General features: G+C 41.3%; 1 protein-coding gene and 1 pseudogene across 1 annotated transcript in view; both read right to left on the reverse strand.

The window, feature by feature from the left end:
* Stat5b (signal transducer and activator of transcription 5B) overlaps nt 1–23,891 on the reverse strand; it is an 86,777-nt gene that overhangs the window by 54,427 nt on the left and 8,459 nt on the right. The gene's annotated exons all lie outside the window — the stretch shown is intronic.
* LOC103735951 lies at nt 3,311–4,592 on the reverse strand (annotated as a pseudogene).

Below are 23,891 nucleotides of genomic sequence, written 5' to 3' on the forward strand. Positions count from 1 at the left end.
TTAGCAACTTAATAAGTTTTCAAGCAGTAGGTCAAGACTAGTAAGGGCTAAGGCTAATTAATGCGTAACTCCAGCATCTATTTATACCTACTTTTGGCTCTCTTTTCATTTTTTTATGACCAAACAACTTACACCAACTATAAACAGAATGAGATACATAGAAAACCACTTACCATAGTACCAAAATTCACTTAAAAAGTCCATTTACTGCACCTGAACCACACACCTAACATAACTGGCCTGCATGACAGCCCTTGACAGTCAACAGTTACAATCCAAGGCTTATAGAAAGCTGTAGGGATGAGATGAGATCCCAGAAGATCCCAGCTTTTGCTTTCTAACTTAGCTCCTACTTAAAGGCCAATAGAACGGGGGCGAATCTGCATACGTTATTGGTATATACTTATTTTGTACCAAGAATCTATATGTAGCCCAGACTGGACTGGATTTACTATGTAGCCCAGGCTGGCCTTGACCTTGTGATCCTCCTGCCTTGGTCTACTGAGTGCTGGGATTGCAAGTGTACACCACCATGTCTGGTTCCCTACTTCTTTTCTGTATATAAACATTAGCTCTCGAGCTAGGAAAGAGACCGGTAGTACACTGGAAAAGTCTGCCTATCTACCAAGCCCAAACCAAAGGCAGTTTCAGATAGCTGTGTTGTGTGTATTTACATGGAATTCTCATCCACTCTTATTTGGGGTCATAGAAATGACATTTGAATAAGAGCTCCTAGCTTAGCAAATTAAAATATTCTCCTGTCAGGAAAAATGTTTATTCAGGTAGAAGAAGCAATGTTGTTATTAGGACATTTAATATCGAAACGAATTAAAATTGTACTCAAGGTCCACTTTTACTACCTGATTACCGTTGGGACTCTGCCATCAAATGGAATCACTTTTGCTACAAATCATTATTTCTGGAAACAGGTCTTCTCTCATGATGCAACTACTAACATAGCTAAACAACTCAGCACTGTCAACTGGGGGTAAGTGCCACACACAACACATGCACACAGGGATTCCCAGTTCTGGCAGCTTGTGCCCTTTGGGAGTCAGGCTAGTGGCAGAACTCTGTCTTCACTGTTCCTTCTTGGGCTGCGCTGTTACAGGAAGAAGCAAAGAGCAGCGATTTCCTTCCAAAAGGTCAGCTGCCTTAGACAGACCAAACAGAAAGCTGTAAATTCTTGCCAACTTCCCCTCTGCTGCTAGTACGCAATAGCATTTGGTTTCCAGTAAAGCTCCAAAGAAAAACAAAGCAAATGTGAGACCCAGAATCTCTGCTACCCAAGTGTCTCAGTTGCCTGAGTTGAAGGAGGTTAAGATCTTGAGAACCTAGGCTTTCTAAAACAGCAGAACTGCAAAATATGAACTGCCAGCTTAAACAAGAGGTTGTACTTGGGGGGAAAAGGATTTGTTTGTTTATTTATTTATTTTGCATGTGGGTGGGTGCATGGGTGACAGCATACATGTTCTAGAAGTCAGTTTTCTTCTTTCACCATGTGGGTCCCTGAGATCAAACTCAGGTCCTCAGGCTTGGTGTCAGGGACCTTTACCTACTGAGCCATCTCACCGGACTCCTCATTCTAGATTTTATATGAAGGTTCCAGAAATCTCTGTCTAAAAATATGATAGTATTCTGGTGTTAAGTGTGGTAATAGAAAAGGCCTGTAGTTGACTGACAAAAATAAAACTTCAGCCTTTTCTCAAACTAGTCAAAACAGCCATCTACCATACCATGCTCAGCAGGCAAGGGCACTGGCAGGGTGGTGGTGCACACCTTTAATCCCACCACTCAGGAGGCAGAAGCAGGCAGAGTTCTGTGAGTTCAGGCCAGCTGGGGCTACAGGGAGACCCTGTCTCAAAAAGAAAAACAAAACAAAACAAAACACCCAGCGGTCATACAGAATGCACACACAGTTTCTTAGATTAGACAGAGAAAAAAAAAACACATTAAACTATTGAGCAAAAGGGAAAGAGGTATTAAATCTCTTCAGTAATAATTCCAAATAATTGTAAACAACACTGAAGATTTTGGCCCGATCCCCAAGAAAAAGTAAAAAAAGCACCAAACTGCAGGACAGACCGCACTTGGTCCTAGAGGCAGCAACATGAGGAGATCTTTCCAACATAAAAGAGGGGGGGTGGAAATTAGGATTTTTAAAAGTTTACTCAGTCAGATCAGTTCCTGCCTTAACTATCTACATACATTTTTCAAAAAATGTGATGGATTGCTGGGGAGACACTTAGTTGGTAAAGCACTTGTCTGCAAAGCATGAGGATCTGAGTTTCAATCCCTAGTGTCCATGTAAAAAGCCAGGCTATAGGGGTACATTCTTATAATCCCAGCCACGGCAAGAGGGGAGGCAGAGGCAAGGAGGACTCCTGAAGCTTGCCGGCCAGCTAATCTATACTACTTGGTGACGCTCCTGGCCAATGAAAAATTCTGTCCCAGGAGCTGGAGAGATGGCTCAGAGGTTGAGAGCACTGGCTGCTCTTGCAGAGGACCCAGGTTCCCAGGTTCGATTTCCAGCACCCACATGGTGGCTAACAACCATCTGTAACTTCAGTTCCAGGGGATCTGACACCCTTTTCTGACCTCTGTAGGCATTGCATGGCACAGGTGCACCTACGTACATGCAGACAATACACTCATACACATAAAATAAAAATAGTAAGTAAAATATTTTTAACAAGAAAAACTCTGTCTCAAACAGAAGGTGGAAGACACCTGAGGGATGATACCCAAAGTTATCTTCTGACCTCCACACACATGAATGTACATACACACACCCAAAAAAGGGGTGGGGGAATGTGATGAGTCCCTCCAACAGGCTCACACAGAGTACCATCAGGCACAGTGTGGTTTCTAACTTGTTACTTTCAGGTTGTGGTGGCAACAGAAACACCAGGCTTTTTTGCAAGAGGTGCCCTTCTTCTAACCAGCCTTGGCTTTGATGGTGGAGTGTTTAATCTAGTCTCAGAACACACAGCATGCAATGAAGACAGCTGAGGGGTTGGGAAAAAACTTGTTACAAGGCTAGATTAAGCTACCACTAGAAACGTTTCATGATGGATACAAAGGAAGCTACTTAATTTCCATTCCTCTTCCTGCTTCACAGCAGCTAGTTAGAAGGACAGGAGAGAAGGTGCTCCAAGAACAGTGGTCAGAGTAGCAGAAGGAATAACATTCAAGGAGCGAATGTCACAGGTTGTGCACACTTATGTACCCTGCATGTGTCCCCAGAGTCTCAAAAGGACCCTAGGAGCAGTTCTAATGTTGTCAGTATGCTACAGATGAGGCCACAGCCTTAAGAGTTGGGGACTTTCAAAGTCCAGTAGTAGTAGTAAGCGAAGAGGCTGGGATTCACACCTCAGAGAGCATGCACTCAGCCACAGCACTTTGCCTATCAAAACTCTTCACTTAATGGCCAGCAAGATAACTTAGTGGGTAAAAGTGCTTGCCACCAATCCTGACAACCTAAGTCTGATCTCCGGGACCTACAGGGTAGAGGACCAACTTCTTGGGGTTGTCCTTTGGGCTCCACATATACACCGTAACATACACACACAAAATAAATAAAATTTTATAAAAATTAAAAATCCTCATTTAGGGGGCTGGAGAGATGGCTCAGTGGTTAAGAGCACTGACTGCTCTTGCAGAGGACCCAGGTTCAATTCCCAGCACCCACATGGTGGCTACGAACCGTCCTTAACTCCAGTTCCAGGGGAATCTGAAGCCCTCTTCTGATGTCTGCAGCATTTCATGACACAGGTGTACTCATATACATGCAGGCAATACACTCGTACACATAAAATAAAAATAATAAAATATATCTTTTTAAATCCTCATTTAGTCAAATGAGTTCTTCCTGAAACATGCCTTCAGCTAGAGACTGCTTTATTTTTGTTTTTTCAGGGTTTTCTACATTTTATTAACTACCCCCCCCTTTTTTTGTCTTTTTGAGACAGGGTCTCCTTGTAGCCCCAGCTGTCCTGGAACTCACTATGTAGACCAGGCTGGCCTCGAACTCACAAAGATCTGCCTGCCTCTGCCTCCCAAGTGCTGGGATTAAAGGCGTGCACCACCACGCCCGGCACTATTTTATTAGCTCTTACAGTATAGACCCTAGAGCTGCCTCATTCCTTCCCCTTCCCTCCCCCACCATTGAGCCCCTGCCTTTGCTGCCTGGACCCACTGGAACTCCTGCTGCAGCTGAGCCTGGGTTTCCCTCTGTTGCTCTGACTGCCTGTCAAGAGCCTGAAGCTGGGATTTATATCATTTAATTTCTGATGTGATGTAGTCTAGCATCTTCCCCATTGTGGCCACACACACACACACAACACACACACACACACACACACACACACACACACCACCTCCCCCAGCTCCTGTTTGACCAGCACAGGATCCAGAAGTTTAAAGACCATGTTGGATCCATCGGGCAAGGCCAGTTCCTCTTTCACGATATTATTTTCTGTTGGTTGCGCCTCAAGCTTCTGCCTCCCTGACATGGATTTACTCGAGTCCTTCTGTAGCCATTGGTATTTCTCCACTTCTCCCTGCAGCTTCTTTTGGATCAATTCAGCCATGGCAAGGGTGAAAGTCTACAGGGAGTGGGGGGCACTGGGTCTCAAGCTCTGGAAGGCACCCGAGCACCCCTTTCTCTGGCCCTACTCACGTTCTCCCCTCGAGACTGCTTTATGATAAAAGCTACGGAGTAAATTATCACAGAGTGCAATTTCCAAATAGACACAAAAATTTACTGACAATTCAAAAGAAAGCTTTAGACAAGACTCCTTCTAGAAGTATCTGAGAACAACAAGGTGACATGCCTTCAAATACAACCAAAGGAAGCCATGGGAGGGTTGGATGGTTCACTTATATCCTTCTGAACCAATCAGAAGTTGGCTAAAAGTTTGAGATTGTAAAGGAGAGCAAGAAGAGAATAAACACCCCAGGAGAGCTTAGCTTTCCATGAAGTTGACAACCTCAGTCTTGACCTCGAGTGGTCAGAGTGGGCAATGGGACAGGGCCTGTAAGAAGCAGAGTCCTGGCATTCCCTGTGTTATTATCCATCATCAACACTTACTACCAGTCATCCTATACTTAGTTCTCATAAAGGGACAGCATCATTCACACCAACCCTGAGAAAACAACCCATCAAATATCCCAGGGAGTAAGATGGGTCAAGTTAGTATAAGATGCTGAAGTCAGGTGTCACCTGCCAACCTAGTCACACTGTAGCAATAATTTAAAATCAGTTTACCTAGTGCTGGTGCACAGAGAAAGCTGCAGAGAAGGCATAAAAAGTTCCTGTGATAATAAATACTAATAAGAAGGCAGAAATACCTACACTGCTATCTCAGTGTGCATTCACTATTAGTTGAGTGCCAGGAACCCTCTGGGTTCACCATGCCATGCTACAAAGAGGTAGGTAATGGGAGACAACTTTGGAATTTAACTGTATGTGCAACATGTCAAGAACATAGAACACAGACACCTGGCAATCCCACACTCCTATGAAAGGAAGGTGCCTTGCACATTTTTACACCTTAGCAAGAAACAGAACTACCACAATACTTGTGTGCAGAGTAGTGCCTTTAACTATTTTGATCATCTCATTTTAAAAAGATGGATTGCTTTGCCTTGCTAGAGTTAGAACTTACTCCACAGTTGTGCTTAAGAACTAAAACTGGCCGGGTGTGGTGGTGCACGCCTTTCATCCCAGCACTTGGGAGGCAGAGGCAGGTGGATCTCTATGAGTTTGAGGCCAGTCTGGTCTACATATCAAGTTCCAGTCAGCCAGGGCTACATAATGAGACCGTATCTCAAAAATTAAACAAACAAATTAACGAACTAACTAAAATATTAAAACTAAAACAGGATGGAGAGATGGCTCAACAATTAAGAGTACTTGTTGCTTTTGCAAAGGACCAAGACTCAGTTTCCAGCACCCACATGGTGGCTCACAACCATCTGTAACTCACACATATATATACATGCAGGCACTTGCACATACACATAAAATAAAAACAAATCTTTAAAAAAGAATAAACCATTTAGATGATCTGCTCAACTAACTAACCATCAGCTATTCCGTAGTGAGGCCCATATCGTATTCATTTTATTTTGGTAGCATAGTCCTTGGTACGCAGTAGGTATTAGGTAATTGTGTATTACATACCATTTCAGTAGACCTCCATGTTACAAAAGAAAGCTAAATGGGGGAAATAGATGGTAGGTTAATTATTCCCTTCAGTGTGTTTTTAACACATTATTCCGAATCCTTATTAGAGGAATAATGGGAGTGAATCACACTTTATAGAAAATGTGATGGAGGTTTTGACTCATCGTTGGTGTTAATTAAGGTAACTATAATCCCAAGTTGTACCATCCATAAACATCGTGACACATTTGTAAAATAGAGCTAATACCTCACACAGTGATTCCAAAGCCAAGAATTACATGAGCTGTGATGATGCTGATCTGAGCTGAAGTCCCAAAGAAAGCACCGTCTCCAAGCAAACTAAACTGTTTCCTTTCATTGCACTGCAAGAAAGGAGCTGAGTAAAAATGGAAAGGGCAGAGTTTATCAACAGTGCACTCCTCAGTCACCACGCATGTCACTAAACGCCACCCAGAGAGATTTATTACTATGCCAAAACTAGAAGACGAGGCTCGACATCTACAGTGCAGAGTGATGTTGGAGGGCGACTCAGGACTCATGGCGTGGGTCTCATACACATTGAACCCATTTCATGTTTCATCTACTGAGAGTTTTTCAACTGTAGGACACAATGCCAACTCAAGATGACATTTTAGTAGAAACAGCCACCTTTGACTACAGACTCTTTTTTTATCTGAGATGTATTTCCACAGAGCATGGTAAATTTAGCATATGAAAATATCATCTTTGCTTGTTATGGATGCCCCCAATCCCTGCCAAAAATGACAAGCTGCTTGCTCCAAAGCTGTCACTAATTAGCTGCTGCTGTAAAGAAAACCAAAGGATGTGCCAATGAAAGCATATTGAACTGAAAGAGGGCCCTCTGACAAGGAGTGGGGGACCTGAGAACCTGCTTGTGATTGGTAAACCTTCTACACATGGGCAGTCTAAATCTGGGAGGAGTGGGGGCAAGGCAGTAATGGCTATAGATGCCCGTCCCTCTTTAAACAGGAAGGATGGGAGGATGCTCCCAGTATCCTGAAGTCTCAAAAATATTACTGTACTGAGTTTCATCCCTGCCTTGTCCATCTTTCCAGAATGACCCAGTCTTGGCATTGGTAAGTTTTTACTGTTGAAACCTCTACTTCTGGTATATTAGCACCTGCATTTATAGACATCTTAAAAACGAAATTTTAAAAGCACTTTTCATATTCTACTGGCTTCAACTTAAACTCTGATGGTTTTGGATGAGCTACTGGCTGTGTTTTACAGCTAGAAAAATTGAGTCAAGGGAAGCAGCACGGGTCCACCTGATGCAAGTGAACAGAGGATGTGGGAAGAAAGTACCAAGGTACGGCTTATGTTTAGTGTTCTGGCCAAGAGGCCAGAGGCTGAGGAGATCGCTCAGTTGGTGAAGTGCTTGCTACTCAAGCCTGAGGACTTGAGTTCAGTAGAGCCTGGAATGCCAGCAAGGGGGTGGATACAGGCAGATTCCTAGGGCTCTGAGGTGCAGCTCAGTACTAGACACTTGCTTACATGCATAAGGCCCATGGTTCCATCCCCAGCACTGAAGAAAAAAGATCTCATTTGAAAGCTAAATTCCAAAGGACTGTTTTTCCTTTTTTGAGTCAGGGTCTCATGTAGCACAGGCTGGCCTCAAATTTGCTATGTAGCCAAGGCTGACCTTGAACACAGACATTATCACACCTGACACAAAGATAAGTTTTCAGATGCCTCTCCAAGGCTGTCTCTCTCTGTCTCTCTGTCTCTCTCTCCTTGTGTCTACCAATCAGATCAATATATTTATTTTTTTCTCAACAAGTAGCTCCTGACTTTTAAAAACATTACATGATTTCTACCTTCCTTTCAGTGTTGAACTCTCCTCATCTCTCTTTTAAGGTGGGCTTCTAAAGAGCTGTGATTAGTTTACTTCTATTTAGACCAAGAGTGTCAAGTTATCTTTTTATCAACTACTCACAAAAATGAAAATGAACAAGAAAGTAAAAGAGAAGGAAGGATGGAAAGGAGGGGAAGGGCAGAAAAGGGGAGCAAAGGGAGGAGAAAGAAATAATAGGAATAGGAGAAAAAGAACAGCAACAAACATGGACAATCTCATCCTGGAGCTGCCATCAACGCCTCTCCTGTAGCTGAAGTCCCATATGTAGAGAATGTCTACATATCTGCATAAGCAATTACATCAATGTACCAGTAACTTTCCAGTTCATAATCAAGTTTAAAGAAGAACAATTTGTTTTATGAAACATGGAGAAAGACTAATCTCAGATATTACTGTCAGTGCAGGCTTATCAGCAAGAGTTGGAGTAGATAAGCCTGCAGACATCCTGATTGGGAATCAAATCTTCAAAGCTTTAATACCCCCCTAGTGGTATGCCACAAACTGTTGCATTAACTTGTCTTTGGAGCCTTACTGTGCATGTATCCCTGCCTAAGTCTGGGCACAAAGCAGTAACTATATAACCAGGGGGAAGGGAGGAAATTGTCAAGTGGAAGAGACCAAGAAGGAGAAGAATGGTGGGAGAGGGGGAGGCAGGGAAGACAAAGGGGCAAATACTATATGATTTCACTTATGTGAAGTATATAGACTAGTCAAATTCATGGGGACAGAGAGCAGACTGTTGGTGACTGGGGATGGGGGGGGCAGAAGGAGAGTTACTGTTTAACGAGCACAGAGTTTGGGTTTGGGATGGTGAGGTCAGTTGCACAACGTGAGTGTACTTAGTGCTGCTGAACTATACACTTTGGTTAAAGTGGGGTCGGGGATGTAAACGAGTGGTAGAGTTGTTGACCAGCACACTCAAGGCCCTGGTTCCATGTCAGTACAGAGTACAGCCTCCCGCCCATATAGACAAAGGCTAAAATAGCATATTTTATTACATACTGTTATAATTTTTTAAATGAGGGGTCAGTTTTATCTAGTAAACACATTTTTTTCTACCTTTAATTCTGAAATCCAAAGGAAACTAAAAGCTATTGGGTTTTTCCATCTCTTTCTTCCACAGAAAAGCTCTTCTAAAAGTTGAAGTTCTCTGGATATATGCTCTACACTGAAATTAAAGAGGAGTAAGTGGAATCAGCCAATGCTGACCTTCAGAGATGAGCACCTGCCTGCCACAGAGCAAGCCTCTCACAGAAACAGAAAGCATCTATTAAGTACCCATTACATGCTAGGCTCTGTTCTAGGTACTAAAACAAGGCAGACAGGCATTTCTGGAACTAGATTCTAGTATCTAGTCCATTATCTAACATTAAATATTTGAAAGTTTTTATGCATACTTTAATTGTGCCTCTGCTACATTTCCTGGTTTTGTTTTTAATTTTCTTCTTTTAATTTCTGTTGGGGGAAAGGGGATGCCATCTGATTCTAAAATCTTACAGGTAAGCAAAAAGAGTGGGTATTCAAACCAGTATTTGAAAAAGTTTTGTTTTGTTTTTTAAATTATGTGTTGGGGGGGTGGTGAGCATGTGCACAAGAGTGCAGGGAGCTATGGAGGGCAGAGGCTTTGGATCCCTCTGGAGCTGTAGTTACAGGCAAATGTGGTACCTGATGTGGTGCTGGGAGCTGAATGTAATGCAAGAGCAGTATATGCCCTTAACTGCTGAGCCATCTCTCCAACCCCAAAACGGATTTTAGAAGTATCTCAGGGCTAGGCATTGTGTGTTGTGGTGCATGCCATTAAAAGGCAGAGGCAGGCAGATCTCAAGATCAAGGTCAGCTTGGTCTACACAGCAAGTTCCAGGCCAACTAAGGCTACAGGGAGACCCTGTCTCCAAACAACAACCACAACCACCACAACAACAAAGTATCTCAACAATATCGGCTTAATGGGGATTATTGACTTTTGTGAATCCTTGACAGTATGAAAGCAATTTTTTTCTTAAAGCAATTTCTAATAAAATCAGGACATCTGTCCACCACTGGCAAAAAGCTGATCATCTTTATGGAGCCAAAGTATGTGCAAAACAAATCAGGTTCAAGCAAGGACACCACAGCACAGAATCAGTCCAGTTTTTTTCCTACGATGTGGCTTTATTTATTTACAGGATAATTTGCCACAATCAAATCAAATCAAATCCTCTTTCAAAGAGGAGCTGTGGATTCAATCTCCACAAAACACTAAGAATACAAAGTGTGCAGCTAACAATTCACAGTGGGGTGAAGGCCTGACCCCAAAACAAGGCAGTACAAGGCAGAAGACAGCCAGTTCTTCTTTTCTTCACAGAATAAAATACAGGTCACATGCCACTAACACAACAAATGTCATCACAGTGAAATCCCACTGTAAGAAAAATATCTGAAATATCTGAAAATGACCACTTGTTTCTTAATTCAATACAATACACTTTTCTGGAGCCAACATAATACACTTTAATCTTTTTATTTTATGTGTATGAGTGTTTTGCCTACATGTATGTAAGTGCGCCATATGCATGCAATGCCCATGGAGGTTAGAAGAGGGTACTGAATCTCCCGGAACTGAAGCAACAGATGGTTGTTAGCTGCCATGTGGTACTGGGAACTGAACCTGGGTCCTCTGCAAAAGCAGCCAGGGTTCTTAACCTCTGAGCCATCTCTCTAGTCCCATGATATACTTTAAAGGGAAATAAATCAGTTACCTTTGACCATAACAGCCTTACATAGGTTCTTAAATTTTCATCTTTAAGGAAATGTTTCTAATATTTTTAATTCTTTTTTTTAGATTTTGTTTTTATTTTATGTGTATGAACGTTTTGCTTACAGGTATACAAGTATACCAGATGCATGCAATATCCATGGAGGTCAGAAGAGGTTGTTGGATAACCTAGAACTGGAGTTACACACGGCTGTTAGCCACCATGTGGATGCTGGGAACTGAACCTAGGTCCTCTGCAAGAGCAGTCAGTGCTCTTAGTCACTGAGTCATCTCTCCAGCCCCAAATATTTTTTTTTAATATTTTATTTTTATTTTATGTGTATGAGTATATTGCCTGCATTTTTTGTCAATGCACCCGTGTCATGTAGTGCCCATGAAGGTCAGAAGAGGGCATTGGATCCCCTGGTACTGGAGTTACGGACTATGGATGACTGTTAGTCACCATATGGGTGCTGGGAATCAAATCCAGGTCCTCTGCAAGAGCAGACAGTGCTCTTAACTGCTAAACCATCTCTCCAGCTCTGTCTCCAATATTTTAAAATAGGCTGTGATAATGTATTTAGAGGAAGGCATTTTTTTCAATTTACAAAAATTAGCCCTCATTAAAAATTTTTTTTACAATTATTTTGTGTGTGTGTGTGTGTGTGCACCCATGTGGAGGTCTGTGTATGTGTGTGTGTGTTTATCTGGGTGTGGGCACCAACGTGGAGGTCAGAGGATTCCGTTCTCTCCTTCCACCATGTGGGTTCTGGAAATTGAACTCAGGTTGATATACTTGGTGGCAAGCGCTTTACCTGCTAAGCCATCTCACTGACCCCTATCTCTCATTTTTTATAGAGGGATAATTTACATTTAATAATTGTTTTCATTATTATAAGGAGCTTATTTGGGGCATCACAAAGGAGCCTAAAGCTCATCCTGTAGTAAAAGCTAATGAGTTCTTTAACATTTTAAAAAACAACTAATTTGGCTTAGGTATGAGAAAACATTCAAAGCAACACAGACATTCTATCCATTTCTTCAAAGACTCCTTCCAGATTTGGGGATCTAAAGATGGTTAGGATATACTAAGTAGGCCCAGCCTTCCCTTCAGTGGTTCCTAAAACTAAAGCAACAGTAGTGTTGATAGGGCGTGGGGGTTATCTCCAGCATAAGGAAATTTTCATCTGTAACTTGACCTCAAGTTTCAAGCATCAACTTTTATATTATTATTATTATTATTATTATTATTATTATTATTGTGTGTATGATATGTGAGTGTATGTGTGCCACACATGTGGAACTCAGAGGACAATTTTGTGGGAGTTGGTTCAAGTCTTTCACCTTCACATGGGTCTCAAGGATTGAACTCACATCTCCAGGCTTGCACAACAAGCACCTTTACCCACTTTGCCATCCCCTAAATCAACTTTATATATCCCAAAATAGAAACTGAGTTCAAATGATGAACATGATTTTTTTTTTCTCAGCAAGCTCAGTTTCAAAAACACAAACAGGGACACCAAAGTAAAACAACATACACATACACACCCAGAAACTAAACAAAGACAGAATATCCCCACCTGCCTAAAATGATTTGATATGGAGGTACGCCTAAGACACATTGGTTTGTTGCAGCCCTGAGTGAGCGAGGTCTGAGGTCTTATACATGACTAGAGACAATTTAGGATGATGCATCAAGTTCAACACTCACACCCTGCTCCTTCTGTAAGAGAATCACGCAGCCCCCAGGGGCCCTGTCTCCTGTTCAATTTCCTTACAGATAGAACTATATTCTAAGATTCATTTGTGTACATGCTGTTTGGAACACAAAACATTTTCCTATGGACATGTAATAAACAGAAGGAAAATTCCTAGGGAAATGCTAGGAGAACTTAGTTGCTCACAATCTGAGAAAGCCTCAAATACCCTTTACAGTTTTAAGGATTTAAAAAATATTTTATTATTTTATTTATTTTTATTTTATGTGTATGCATATATTGCCTGTGTGTAGGTAAGTGCACCCTTGCGGTGCAATGCCTGTGGAAGACAGAAGAGGCTGTAGGATCCCCTGGAACTGTAGTTATGGACAGTTGTTAGCTGCCATGTGGGTGCTGGGATTCAAACCTGGGTCTTCTATAAGAACAACCAGTGTTCTTAACTGCTGAGCTATCTCTCCAGCCCTATTATTTATATTTTTGTGTATGAAGTACTGTCTGTATGTATATACACGCACTCCTGTTGTGCAATGCCCACAGAGGTCAGAAGAGGGCACTGGATCCCCTGGGACTGGAATTAGGGATAGTTGTTAGCTGCCATGTGAGTACTGGAAATTGAACCTGGGTCTTCTGCAAGAGCAGTCAATGCTCTTAACCACTAAGCCAGGTCTCCAGCCCCTTATGGATTTTTTCTTTTAATTTTTAAATTACATTCATTTTATTTAGTATGTGTGAATGGAAGCTGTACCATGGTGCATGTATAGAGGTCAGAGGACAGCTTTAAGGAGTTGGTTCTCTCCTTCCACCATGTGGGTCCTAAGGGTTGAACTCAGGTCGTCAGGCTCAGTGGCAAGCACGTCACCTACTGAGATCTTGCCGGCCCCTTTATGTGTTTTAGACACGATTTCACTATGTAATCCAGGCTGGCCTTGAACTCATGATTCTCCAGTCCCAGTCTTCCTAGTGCTAGGATTACAGGTATGTGCCACCATGCCCAATTCCCTTTCTAGTTTTGCTTCTGGAGGAAAAGATACTAGAACTTCCAGCCAGGAATACCAGAAATATGAAAGGAATTCAGAACTGGAGAGATGGCTCAGCAGTTAAGTGCACAGCTGCTCTTGCAGAGGACCAGTGTTCGATTCCCAGCACCCACATGGTGGCTAACAACTGTATGTAATTCGATTCCAGTTCCAAGGGAATTTGACACCCTCTTCTGACCTTCCAGGGCATTTACAACAGGTGCACTTACATACATGCAGGCAATACACTCCTACACATTTAAAAAGTAAATTTGGGGGGGGGTGTCTTTTTGAGACAGGGTCTCCCTATAGCCCTAGCTGGCCTGGAACTCACTATGTAGACCAGACTGACCTTGAACTCCACCTGCCTCTGCCTCCCAAGTGCTGGGACTAAAGGTGTGCGCCACCATGCATTAAAAAAATAAATAAAATATATTTTAAAAAGAAAGGAATCCCTACCAGGCATGGTGGTACACACCTTTAATCCCTGCACTTGAGAGACAAAGGTAGGTGGATCTCTGAGAGCCAGGCTAGCCTGGTCTCCATAGCAAGTTCCAGACCAGCTAAAGCTACAGGGAGAGCCTGTGTGTGTGTGGGGGTGTCTTGCTATATAGCCCAGCTAGCTATGGTGGCACTTTGTGAGTTCAAGGGGGTCCAAAAAAGAAAGGACTCTCCGTACTAGTGTGTTCCCCTCCCTTTCTGCTCCTAAGAAGAGGGGGCGGTGGTTGGGGAAATCACTGTGCATGCATGAGGACCTGAGTTCAATCCCTAAAACTCACATAAAAAGCTGGGCATGGCAGCACTCTTGTAATCCCTGTGCTGCAGAGGCAGAGACAGGGAGATCCCTGGGCTTGCTGGCCAGCCAGTCTAAAAGAAACAGCGAACTCCAGGTTTGATGACAGACACTAATTCAAAAATAAAGTGGAACACCAGGCATGGTGGCACTCTGTGAGTTCAAGGCTAGCCTGGTTTATACAGTGAGCTCCAGGCCAGCTGGGACTACAGGGAGACCCTGTTTAAAGAAAAAAAAAAAAAAAAAAGAGCTAGAACTGTGATGCCCTCCCATGAATCTGGAGCTGAGGTTCCCTCCTGTGAGCCAGAGTTGTGGTCCCCTCACACAACCTGGAGCTTTGGTGCCCTCCTGTAAACCTGGACCTGATGTCATTGATTGTAAGCAGGAACTGTAGTTTCCCCCCATGAGCCAGAGTTGTGGTCCCTTCCTGTGAACTGGAGCTGAGGTCCCCTCCCCTCCTATGTACTGGAGCTGTGGCCTCCTCCAATGATCCTGGAGCTGTGGTCTTCTCCTATGAACTGGAGCTGTGGTCCCTGCCTGTGAGCTGGAGCTGTGGACACCTACCATGAACCATGGTTCCACATCCCTCGGGTGGTAGGTGGGCTGTTGGTAGAGCATAGTAGAGCACAAAGGATTTTCTAATCTTAGGCAGCAGTTTCAGTCTTCTTTGAATGACTACATTCCCCACAGACCCCTCCCCTGAGGGCCCAGGTTGTGCATGCCAGAGGCTTTGCTTCTTATGATGGGGACAGGAGAGGCCAATGTTATTTGCAGATTCTGGACATGGGAGGAATGATTCTCTGGAATGGACCTCCTACCTCCCCTGAGGCCCAGCTGTCATCTCCACTCCACGCATGGTCCTGGATATCCAGACCTTGATGTTGGACCTCTCCCATTACCAGATACAGAGAGATTTTCCACTATTCTTCTATTACTCTTCTACAATCTCAATACACCTTCACCTGTGCCCTAATTGAACTTCTAGAAATAAAGCTTACAGTCTGGGAAGTTAAAACTAGGGTCTCACTCTATAGTCCAGGCTGGCTTTGAACTCACTATGTACCCAAGCTGATCTCAAATGGACAGTGATCCTTCCACCTCCACCTCTTGAGTACTAGGATTACAGATGTGCACCACCATGCCCACTTTAAAATTAACTGTGACTGATTTTTCTAAAATTACTTTTTAAAAAATCTGGCTACCACATAATTACATTTGGAGCTCATCTTATTTGTCCTAGACAGCGCTACTCTATATCATATTTTACATTCCTATCCAATGCCTGCTTATAGTTTTTCTAGTTCATCTAAATCCCACCTCTACCATTTAAAACATTTTATTTATTATTATTCTGTTTTTTATTTTATGTGTATGAGTGTTTTGCTTGCATGTATGTAGGTGCACCACAGAGGCCAGAAGAAGGTGTAGGATCCCTGGAACTGGAGTTACGGCAGCTGTTAGCTACCACGTGAGTGCTGAGAATTAAACCCAGGGTCCTCTGGAAGAACAGCAAGTGTTCTTAACTACTGAGCCATCTCTCTGGCCCCTCCCCCTCCTCTAACATTTAAACTTCATTCTATGCTTAGGAGGAAACCAAAGCAATTCTATAGAGGTTATATTGTATTTGCTGAAATGTTAGGATGAAATTATACTATTTGAATTCAAGTGCAGAGTACTGTTTTTAAAAATTACTCATCTGTTACATCATCTCTACCGAAAAACATCTGTGAAGACTGGATTTTTTCTTTTTTTAATATTTTAGTATTTTTATTTTATGTGTATGAGTGTATTGTCTGCATGCATGTGAGTACACCTGTGTTGCGCAGTGCCACGGAGGTCAGAAGAGGGCTGAGCTTCAGATTCCCCTAGAACTGGAGTTAAGGACAGTTCGTAGCCACCATGTGGGTGCTGGGAATTAAACCCAGGTCCTCTGCAAGAGCAGTCAGTGCTCTTAACTGCTGAGCCATCTCTCCAGCCCCCTTTTTTATTTTTTAAGACAGAGTCTTGCTATATAGCCCAGCTAGCCTCAAGCACGAGGCCAGAAGAGGGCATCATATCCCTTGGAACTGGAGTTACTGACAGTTGTTAGCCACCATGTGGGTGCTGGGAACCAAATCTAGGCCCTCTGCAAGAGCAGCCAATACTCTTAACCTCTGAGGTATCTCTCTAGCCCCAACCTAGCAATTCTTTAATGGAATAAATTGTGTAAGTGTCTACCATTTTTACAAAGAATATGAAATTCATTTTGAGCCTTAAAAAAAAAATCTAGGGGCTGGAGAGATGGCTCAGTGGTTAGGAACACTGGCTGTTCTTGCAGAAGACCAGGGTTAAAATCCCAGCACCCACATGGCAGCTAACAACTGTCTGTAACTCCAGTTCCAGGGAACCCGACGCCCTCTTCTGTCCTCTGCAGGCATTGCATGACAGGGGTGCACTTACCCACATGCAGGCAAAACACACATACACATAAAATAATATTTTTTTTAATATCCTAAAGGCTGGGCATAGTGACACATGTATATAATCCCAGTATGTGGCAGGCAGAGGCAGATGGATCTCTGTGAGTTCAAGGCCAGCCTTTCTACATAGCCAGTTCCAGGCCAGCTGGGGCTACAGAGAGACCCTGTCTCAAAAAGACCAAAAAAAAAGGCTAATTTCCTTTTCACTTCTTATATAGTAATAGAAAAAAACATAATAAAAAAAATTTAATGTTTACTTAATTTTTTTGGACTTTTTGAGACAGGGTCTCTCTGTAGCCCCAGCTGTCCTGGAACTCACTATGTAGACCAGGCTGGCCTTGAACTCACAGAGATCTGCCTGCCTCTGCCTCCTGAGTGCTGGGATTAAAGGTATGCACCACCACGCCCGGCTTAATGTTTATTTTATTACCAATTATATGCATGTCTCTGTGTCTGCAGGGGGATATGTGAGTGAAGGTGCCCATAGAACCCAGAGGCATCAGATCCCCTGAGCTGGAGTTACAAGAGATTGTGAGCAGCCTGTCCTGGGTGCTGGGAACTGAACTTGGGTCCTCTACAAGAGTAGTATGTGCTCTTAACTGCTGAGTCATCTCTCCAGACCATCAAAAGCTTAAAAAAAACTTTTTAATTGTGTATGTGTGATGTGTGTGTGAGTACAGGCACACACGTGCCATTTGCATGCATGTGGAACTCCATGTCATATGTGCAGAGGGCAATCCTCAGGAATCCATTCTTTTCTTCCACCTTCCTGTGGGACTGAACTCATGTTGCCAAGCTTGGCCGTCTCAGCAGTCCCCCAAATCTTTTTTTTTTTTTTAATATTTTATTTAATTATTTTTTTTTGGTCTTTTTGAGACAGGGTCTCCCTGTAGCCCCAGCTGTCCTGGAACTCACTATGTAGACCAGGGTGGCCTTGAACTCACAGAGATCCACCTGCCTCTGCCTCCCAAGTGCTGGAATTAAAGGTGTGCGCCACCACGCCCAGCAGTATTTTATTTTTCAATATTTTTATTTTATGTGCATGAGTGTTATGCCCGCGTGTAAGTAAGTGCACCTGTGTTGTGCAACGCCTGCGGAGGACAGAAGAGGCTGTTGGATACCCTGGAACTGGAGTTACAGTTGTTAGCTGCCATGTGGGTGCTGGGATTTGAACCTGGGTCTTCCGCAAGAACAGTCAGTGTTCTTAACTGCTGAGCCATCTCTCCAGCCCCCAAAATGGTTTTTTTAAAGTACAAATACAAGTTTTTATAATCTTTAGACAACATGATTTCCCTACCCATGTCTTCATAGCCAGGCCAGGAAACAAAAAAGAAAAAATTAAACTAGACTACAAAAAATGTTTGCACTTTACACAAAGTTAAATGTTAAAAAGCAAAAATGGGAGAAAATTACTTGTAATGTTTAATCTAAAAAGAGCTTTGGGAATAGCTTCATTAGATGACGGACATAAAAAAAGCAAATCGCAAAGAAGGAACAAAATGGCCACCAGACGTTGGAAACCAACGTCCAACCAAGGAAACAAACAAGAGAATCTGGCAATGCCTGACAGGCAGTCTGTGCTCAGTAATGGAATGATTGCTACGGCTGTCATACACCATTTAATGATGGGCAGATAGCCTGGGCTAGGTTTTACACAAGTTTGGCATTATTTATGCAAATGACTCAGCAATTCCACTTCTAGAACTTTCAATAAAGAGAACAGTCCAACTGAGGTGAAAAAATTCACTTAGCTTGAGCCTCCATCACAATGTTCATCAAACTTGACAAACTGGAAACCACCCTAACCCCAATGTCTATTTATTACATGGGATATACTTTATTAGTGGATTAAACATTAGTACGGCAGAGATGTACAACGGCATACAGATCTTTAAAATGCTGAAGGATAATGACATACGTTGATTTTTCCAGGAAAATAATCTCCACTGAGCAACCAAATAAGACCAAATTGGAGGGTTTTTGTAAATTTTTATTTATTTTTATTTTATGTGTATGTGTGTATTGTCTGCATGTAGGTAAGTGCACTCGTGTTGTACAATGCCCACAGAGGGCAGAAGAGGCTGTCAGATCTCCTGGGACTGGAGTTACGGACAGTTGTTAGATGCCATGTGGGTGCTGGGATTCAAACCTGGATCTTCTGCAAGAACAACCAGTGTTCTTAACCGCTGAGCCATCTCTCCATCCCTGGAGGGTTTTTTTTTTAGCCATACATTGGCACCATTTGTCACTACTTCTCAGATCCCTCAGCTGCTGCTGTTAGATCTTAACCTGAGTCCATGAACTCCTTAAAGTGCATGTAAAAAATTTTGTGTATATATATTTAAATATTTTTTTTATTTTATGTGTATGAGTGTGTTGCTCGTATTCATGTAAGTGCACGCATGTCATGCAATGCCTGCAGAGGTCAGAAGAGGGTGTTGGATCGCTTGGAACTGGAGTTACATACGGTTGTTAGCCTCCATGAGGGCGCTGGGAATCGAACCCAGGTCCTCTGCAAGAGTAGTCAGTGTTCTTAACCGCTGAGCCATCTCTCCAGTTCTGTGTATGTATATTTTAGTGGGACAAGATAATCAAGAGTTTCATTAGAATCTTGAAAAGTATCCCCAGTTCTCAAACAGTTAAAATCTTTGGGATATATAACTTAACAGGTCAACTTGTTACCTGCCTTGACTTTAAAAAGCAAATGTGGCCTGGCATAGTGGCGCACACCTTTAATCCCAGCACTTGGGAGGAAGAGGCAGGCAGATCTCTGTGAGTTCAAGGCCAGTCTGGTCTACATAGTGAGTTCCAGGACAGCTGGGGCTACAGGGAGATTCTGTCTCAAAAAGACCAAAAAACAAAACAAAACAAAACAAAAAAACAAATGTGATTAAACAGCCTATTCATTCACGGGTCAACAAATACTTACTTGGTACTTACTGTTACTTTGCCTGATAACACAATTAACAAAAAGTTTTAGGATAAATTCCTTTATTTACTTTATATGCATTTTAAACACATATACATATACAGAACTCTCAAAAGACATACCAAGAGAAAAAGCAGACTGAAGGGTTCTAAGGAAAATTATATTATCATTAACTTCTCAAGTTAGTTTTCAAAAACAGATGCTTTGAGAATTTCATACAATGTCAAATTAGTTTTTTTTTTAAAACGACCTCTCAAATCTTACTGGAATTTGAGCTCCTTTATTGGAGAGAATCACAACATTATAAACTTGGAAAAAGTCTTATCTTTGTGATGATATGTAAGTCTGCTTTGTTGTTGGTGGTGGTTGTTTTTATTTATTATATTTATTTATTTAATCTATTTATTTGATTTTTTTTTTTTTTTTGAGACAAGGTCTCCCTGTAGCCCCAGCTGTGTTTGGAACTCACTATGTAGACCAGGGTGGCTTTGATCTCATAGAGATCAGCCTGCCTCTGACTCCTCAGTGTTGGGCTTAAAGATGTGTGCCACCATGCCTGGCCCTTAATATGTAAGTCTGAAGTCAGATAAATACTAGGACCCAATCAAGTCATTAGTTGTAAATGAAGACAGTAACAGATCATTTTATATATTACTTTAAAAATGTTCTATAATTTAGTGATGTCACATTATAAAACATATGATGTCATGTTTGAGGTTCTAAATTTGCATGAATTTAAAAACATTTCATGGTTTGGTGAAAATGATTCAGATACATAAGTAAATGATTCTAACTGAACATACTAGTACCCTACTGAAGCTCGGCATGTTGGCGTACACCTTCAGTTCCAGCACTCAGGAGGCAGAGGCAGGTAGATCTCTGTGAGTTTGAAGCCATCCTGGTCTACATAGGGAGTTCCAGCCTAGCCAGGGCTACATACAGAGACCCTGTCTCAAAAAAAACCCAAAAGAATAGTATCCTATTGATAAATCGGATTACAGCAAACTATGTACAAAAGAAAACATAATTCTGATTTGAATGAGGTGAATGTGTTTTTAGCAGGTAGAGGAGGTAAATGATAAAAAATGAACAGAAAATCAATAGCACATTTTTAATGTGGGAAAGCTGAGCAATCTTTAATACATAAAAAATTTGTTTTCATGAATTTGAATTAACTACTCATGGATTTAGATTTGAAAAGGAACTGATATGATTTCTTTTATGGTTTAGTAGTCCCCAAATTGAGTCAAAATAAAATAGTATAGCAAATTCCATTACAATAAATTACAAAGCCAAACCAAAGTTAAGGTAGACTTCTAATTGTTAAAATTTTACATGAAATAAAATGGTCTGCTAGGTTCAAAAATAGATTTCTCAGTTTGTAACCCTATTTGCTCCACTATGACAAGACTTAAACAGCTGTGCTTCATAATTCTTCTAAAAATGTCAACTTGTGATTTATTTTCAGTTCTCTTCTTTAAATTCCTTTAAATGTTAAAATGTTTTCAAATGTTAACTCTAGGCACAAAGAAACTACTTAATGTGGATTTAATTAAGCTAGAACACAAGTCTCTGGTTCTGGCAATGACAAATCCCCAAGAGAGAGAACTCTTCATGAGAGGCTTCCTTCACCACACATTCCCATGTGAGTACCACAATGAACATTTAGAGAAGTCATTGGGTATGACTAACAGAATCACAAGAAGACACCCTTAAGGCGGCCAGCTTCCATAGGTACCATCATGAAAAGACAAGGCAGCTTCGGGCAAGGAAAAGAAATCATACCACAGTCAGAGGTATAGAAGCCAGAATAAACTTGACCAAAATTTCTTAAAATTTGAAAAAAAAAAACAGAAATATGCATCTTCCATAGGAAATGAATGGTAACTCAGCAAGACAACTATCAGATAAAACAATGTAATTTATTATATTTATAAAACTATGATTCATCAGTTTCAATATAAAAATATAGAACACTCCACCAAGAATAGGAATAGTCCTCAAGTTCAAGTTACTTTAATTCAGAGAATACTGAATACAATTAAGATAATTTAAATACAGCCCTTCAACAAAAGAGGTCACACAACAGCATGCCATAATAAATGTTTGACAGAAACATCATAATATTTTTCAGCTCCTTAAAAGAGTAACTGAAAACAAGAACAAGCTTTACACTTCGAGTCAGTACATAAGTCTTAAAAAACATTTTTTCCTGATTACAAAAATATTATTATTTTCTGTTTATTACAGAAAAATGGGATACCAGAAAATCCCCTGCCCCAGTGTCTAAAAATCCCATGACCCAGAGTTGTTTTCAGTACCTGTTCTTTTTTGTAAGTAAAATTGTATGAGATTGTTTCCTATTTTGATTTTTCACTTAGTAATACTTTGTAAAATTTGTGTAGCTCTTTATATAGTTCCATAACATAATTTGAAATAGCTAAGCAGTATCTCACTGTATAGATACACAAACACATAATGAACAATTTAGGCTATTAATCCTCTAATGCAAAACACCAGGAGTTCTAGTCTTTCCACATCCCAAAACTGTTCTTATTTCTCCAATGTTTTTAGTTCTTGTAAACTAAAAAAGTTAGAGCACTGTTTTTATTTGTATATTTTGCTTTCTAGTGCAGATGAACACCATTTTATACAATTGTTGGCCATTTGTTTTTCTTCTTTTGTCCATCTTTCTGCTATAAAATCCATCTTTGCCCGGCATGGTGGCGCACGCCTTTAATCCTAGCACTTGGGAGGCAAAGGTAGAGGTAGGCAGATCTCTGTGAGTTCAAGGCCAGCCTGGTCTACATAGTGAGTTCCAGGACAGCTGGGGCTACAGGGAAACACTGTCTCAAAAAAGACCAAAAAAAAAATCCATCTTTGCCTTACTCTTCATATTAATAATGCATACATTAAGAATTAACCCATAAGGCCGGGCGTGATGGCGCACACTTTTAATTCCAGCACTTGGGAAGCAGAGGCAGGTGGATCTTTGTGAGTTCGAGGCCAGCCTGGTCTACATAGTGAGTTCTGGGACAGCTGGGGCTACAAGGAGACCCTGTCTCAAAAAGACAAAAAAAGAGACTAACCCATACCCCTTTATTAAGTATGATGATGGCGTGTTTTTCTTATGTTGTCATTTATCATTGATTTCTGACACAAAATATAAAGATGTTTTTTACCATTTGTATATTTCATATATCAATATTTTCTTTTATGAATTATTTCATTAAAGTGTCTTTCGTCCTCTTCAAATGTATAAAGGATTTTTTTTACCATTTGTATATTTCATATATCAATATTTTCTTTTATGAATTATTTCATTAAAGTGTCTTTCGTCCTCTTCGAATGTCATAGGAAGTTTTAGCCAAACTAGTCTATTTCATATCTGGGTAATAAAAATTCAAAATTAGGAGCTGGGGATATAGTTCAGTTGCTGAAATGCTTGCTTTGGATGTATGCAATCACAAGTTCAATCACCGGCACCAGAAAGACACACACACACACAAACACAATAAAAATAATTAAAACGCAAAACTCAAAAGTCCATGTTTGTGGTGGTAGGTTATCTTATTTAAGTACTCATCCCTTTAAAATTACAAGCTTTGCTCTGGTATTGCAAAATCACCACCAGCTCAGCCTGAGAATTATAGCTATGTCATTCAGGAAGCCAAATATTCTTTATTTTGTTTTGGTATCTTCAGCAGTTGGAAGGAGGGCCAACCTGCAGGCGGTATAATAAAATTTGTATTCTTACTTGATACTTGAACTCAATGTATGATAAACTCATCTTTAAAATACAAGTACATTCAGAATCCCCAAATACAGTAGCTACAAACTGAAGCAACAGCCACAGGAAAAGCCTACAGAGGGGCTATCTGCATTGTATCTCCATGCACTATGCCTTCCATGATGCCCAATTTTCACTCTGATTCTCACTTTATACTGGAAACACAGCCCTAAAACATTCATCCATAGGGTGAACTGTTTCATGCTGTAAAACCTGTATATTCTAGTCTCTTTCTAGTTTGCTATAATTTCCCAAGCCTAAAAAAATAACCAAAAGAAGGGGCTACGGATGTAACTCAGTAGTAGAGTGCTTCCCTAACATGCACAAGTCCCTTGGTTCAATCTCCAGCAACACACACGCACACACAAAACATAATATATATA

The sequence above is a fragment of the Nannospalax galili genome, unplaced genomic scaffold (genome assembly GCF_000622305.1).
Source record: "Nannospalax galili isolate Female #2095 unplaced genomic scaffold, S.galili_v1.0 scaffold137, whole genome shotgun sequence".
Lineage (NCBI taxonomy): Eukaryota > Metazoa > Chordata > Mammalia > Rodentia > Spalacidae > Nannospalax > Nannospalax galili.